The sequence below is a fragment of the Rhinoderma darwinii genome, chromosome 3 (genome assembly GCF_050947455.1).
Source record: "Rhinoderma darwinii isolate aRhiDar2 chromosome 3, aRhiDar2.hap1, whole genome shotgun sequence".
Taxonomy (NCBI): domain Eukaryota; kingdom Metazoa; phylum Chordata; class Amphibia; order Anura; family Rhinodermatidae; genus Rhinoderma; species Rhinoderma darwinii.
In genome coordinates this window covers 389,805,280-389,809,651 of record NC_134689.1, presented here as the reverse complement: position 1 = coordinate 389,809,651, position 4,372 = coordinate 389,805,280, and the positions used below count along the sequence as shown (strand labels likewise).

Sequence of the window (4,372 nt, the reverse complement as noted above, 5' to 3'; positions counted from 1 at the left end):
GTCAAAAATATACAGATCCAAATCAAATTCTTGTACTCCAGCCAATGAGAAAACGAGAAGAGCAAAGTCTGAGACACAGTCCATCAACGTCAGTAAAACCTGTGGAATCGTGGTGTCAGTGTGGTAACTGCATGAATTTGCATCCTACTTTTACTGACAGATGTCTGGACAAGGACCAACTTACCCTATGTGAAATGTATCGATGTTTTGGTCCAACACGTCCGGCACTACTAAACAACAGGTAAGGACATTATTTAGTGAGATTACTTTAGAACTATGGTCCAGTCATGTTTGAATGATGCTATTGTGATCCTAACCTTATTCCTATAATATATATTATGTTTATTTTGAGCAGCATGCATGTGTCTAATATGTGTCTAATATGTGAATCTCATCCACTCTGCTTGTACTGTACGCTGCATATTTTCCGCTAGGAAATGCAGGACAATGTTTAGTAGAGTAATTTTAACTAACCTTTCTAATGTAATTTATTACAGGTACAGACACATCCCAATCTATGGGACAAAGGCGCAGCTGGGTACAGTGACCGTAATGCTCGTGGAATAGCTGGCTGAACATATGCAAGGCCCTGTACCCGGCCGGGAATAGCCTTTCTGCCTCTGAACAAAGGCGTATTGGTGAGTATGTCACTTTTTTAATTTCATTCATTTTAACTCTTCATCAACATGTTTGTTTTTTAGTATTTTAAAAAGTAACTTAGTTTTGAATTTGCAGAGGATGTGGAAAAAAAGGTGGAAGAGCGTGCGGGACCGCTTCCTGAAGGTGTTGCGGAAGACCGAGAGGAGTGGGGGATCTCCATCTAAAATAGTCAAGGTCCCTCACCATGATGAGCTGCTGTTCATCTTACCTAGCAGGGGACAACGGCCAAAAGTATTGATGTCTATGTTTGAATTTTAAAAAGGAGTTTTCCTATGTACTTAATGTATTTTTTTCCACAGAACTGAAGGCAACTATCAAGAGGCTGAGGACCCTGACAGCCAAGATGAACAGCAGCAGATGGAGAGGGAACCCACTCCTACTTCCACCCATTATGAAGCGGAGGGGGAAGAAGAACTGGCGGGATGCTTGGTGGCCACTGAAATGTCACTGGGGGAGGAGACACCGTCTCCTCACCAGTGCCACTCCAACATGACGGTGCCCCCCCTGTGGCCACCCAGGTCAGTGATCCCGCCCCCCCCCCCCTACCTGCACCTCTTCCACGCGGGGACATAGAAGGACCCCCCGGGTAACGGACAGGCAACTGCAGGTGGAGACTGAGGCTTTGTCCTTTATCCAGAGGGTGGACGCCGATGACCGGTTTGACCTTTTTGGTCACACGTTGGCATCTTCCTGCCACCAGTTGCCAACGGAAAGGCAAGAGGATTTCATGTGTTTCAGTTTCGGCGTGGGGCAGACTTCCATCACACCCTCGCCCTGCCGGAAGTGGGTGGACTTGTCACCCATTTCCGGCAGGCTTTAGGTCCCTGACGTGGCCAATTTTCTGGCGCGGTTTCCACCGCCACCCAGAGACAAAATTTAGGCAATCCTACCCCTTACCCCGCTCCTTATTAGCCCACTGCTGGAACACAATTTGTTCAATCTTTTCTCCCATGCCCCCCTACCAGCAGTGGGCCACAGCCTACTGCCTCAACACCCTCCACCCCCTCTCGTTACCATAACTTTTATTAATTGAGCTGTGGGTGGAGGTGGACACCTTGTTTTCAGGTAAGTTGTAAAGTAGGGGTAAAGTATGGTGGGTGGTTAATAAGAGATATGTTGTAAAACTGTTAATGTTATGTTTTAATAAATAATGTCTTTTAACATTTATTTGCATGGTGTGTGTGTATTTTTTACTGTTAGGGCCTGTTCACATTAGCGTTGCCTTTCCGTTCCGGAGTTCCGTTGGAGGTTTACGTCTGGTGAAGCCCGCAACGCAATGTCAAAGTGAAACCACAGCTTCCGTTTCCATCACCATTGATATCAATGGTGACGGCAACATTGCTAATGGTTTCCCTTCGTCACCATTCGGGCATGTTGCCGGTTTAACGACAGAATCAATAGCGCAGTGGACTGGTGAATGGTGATGAATGGAAAACATTAGCACTGGCACGGAAAGCCAATGCTGATGTGAACAGGACCTTAATTTTATTTGACTTAAGTCAGGGCCTGTTTACATCAGTGTTGGGTGGAGCTTTCATAGGAAGTACAACCCCCAGAAGGACATCATGCATGTGAAAACCGCCTGGAAAACCACGTCAAAAATTAAAACCTCCAGGGTCAGTTTTTACAGAAGGAATTTTCTGCTTGCAAAAAACTCAGTGTGAACAGGGCCTATTAGATCAACAATCTGCTGAAGGAAAGTGGATTGATTTACTAGATGTGTTTGTATATATATATATATATATATATATATATATATATATATATATATATATATATATATATAATCTCATGAGGTTTAACCGAGGTGTGATTATTGCTAGTTGAAAACTTCCCAACACCCCGCCAAGATGACTTGAAATACAGTCAGCATCGGCAATTGTTGCTGGTCTCTCAGGGGACTTCATCTTTAGGGCTTATTTAGACAAACGTGAAATACGTCCATGCTACGCGCGTGATTTTCACGCGCCTCGCATGGACCTATGTTAGTCTATGGGGCCGTGCAGACTGTCAGTGATTATCACGCAGCGTGTCTGATATTTGAGCGTTGTTCGCGCATCACGCACCAATTGAAGTCAATGGGTGCGTGAAAATCACGCGCGTCCCACGGAAGCACTTCCGTGGGACGCGCGTGATTCGCGCAACAGCAGTAAAAAGCATGAATGAAAACAGAAAAGCACCACGTGCTTTTCTGTTTACAAACATACAAACAGAGTCATAATGATGGCGGCTGCGCGAAAATCACACAGCCGCGCATCATACGGGGCTGACACACAGAGCTGTTAAGTACCTTTTGCAAGCGCAAAACGCCGTGTTTTTTGCGCACGCAAAACGCACACGCTCGTGTAAATCCGGCCTTAGTGTGAGCAACAGAAGTATTTAGAGTTCAGATTGCTTTGCTCTCCCCAAGCAGGGTAGGTGAATTTGTCCCAGAAACTGAACCCCCCGAACCCACTTTTCCCCTCGATTGATTGTAGTGTGCGAGCAAGAGACCTGAGAATGAATGGGAAAGGTATAGGCCCACAAAAAGGCTGCCAGCTGGGCTCTGTGTGAATCATGGTGGCAGACAGGCCTTCCCACTCTCCCAGGGGCTTGCACCATGATGCTGTGGTCTCTAAATCCCTCGGCACACTCCGTGTCTGCTCCTGTCCTGTTTTTGGGGTGTCCTTGACGTTAGGTGTGCAAAGGTAGGCAGGAGTCTGCGGTAGCAGTTACAGACTGAGCTTGAAGCAGACAACTTAAGTGCAAAATGTTCGCTACAAGCCCACACAAAATGGAGGTACAAGGTCCTGTGATAATGTCAATCTACTATACAGTGAAGTGCAAGTATGGCGGTTTCCACACTATAGTAGTTACTACTCTGTTGTACCTGTGGTGGATCCCAAGAATATATGCGGTATATGGCTTTGCCATCCCAAATCAGTACCTTTTAACCCTGTCGGAGTGTCTGGCTCTGTTACCAACCTCTGGAGTTACTCAGCCTGAGAGATTCTGAAGTCCCAGGTCCTGGCAATGAGATTTCTTTCTCCTTCCTGCTTTATTTCCTCACAGAGTTGCTCCACTGTCTTCAGGAGCTTAACTGCCATGTGCTGATCTTGCAGCAGAACTGCTCACTACTTCCTCCACCGCTCACTCGCTCCAACTGCTCCTCTAAGGAGGAAGTGTTCACAATATGTAAACTAAACTCCTCCCATCTTCTGGAAGCTTCTAGGAAAATACCAACTTGCACCACTTGATGGCAGCATAACATCATAAAATACATTCACAATTAGGCTATGTTCACACGGAGTATTTTGCCGAAACCGCATCGCAAAACTCGGCAAAAACGGGTCGAGAACGCCTCCCATTGATTTCAATGGGAGGCGTCGGCGTCTTTTTCCCGCGAGCAGTAAAACTGCCTCGCGGGAAAAAGAAGCGACATGCCCTATCTTCGGGCGTTTCCGCCTCTGACCTCCCATTGACTTCAATGGGAGGCAGAGAAAGCGTATTTCTCGCTGTTTTATGCCCGCTGCGCTCAATGGCCGCGGGCGAAAAACGGCGCGAAAATTGGCGTGCAGGGAGGGGAATATCTGCCTCAAACTTCCAAACGGAATTTTGAGGCAGATATTCCTCCTGCAAAATACCCTGTGTGAACATAGCCTTAGGCTGGGTTCACATGGAGTTTTATTGCAGGAGGAAAATCTGCCTCAAAATTCCGTTTGAAATTTTGAGG

The 4,372-nt window shown here is 46.5% G+C and overlaps 1 non-coding gene across 1 annotated transcript; it reads left to right on the top strand.

Moving 5' to 3' along the window:
* Positions 1-2,427: 2,427 nt before the first annotated feature.
* LOC142751335 (U4 spliceosomal RNA) lies at positions 2,428-2,561 on the top strand. Its single transcript, XR_012882886.1, has one exon. It is a non-coding gene; the product is annotated as a U4 spliceosomal RNA (small nuclear RNA).
* The last annotated feature ends 1,811 nt before the right edge of the window (positions 2,562-4,372 follow it).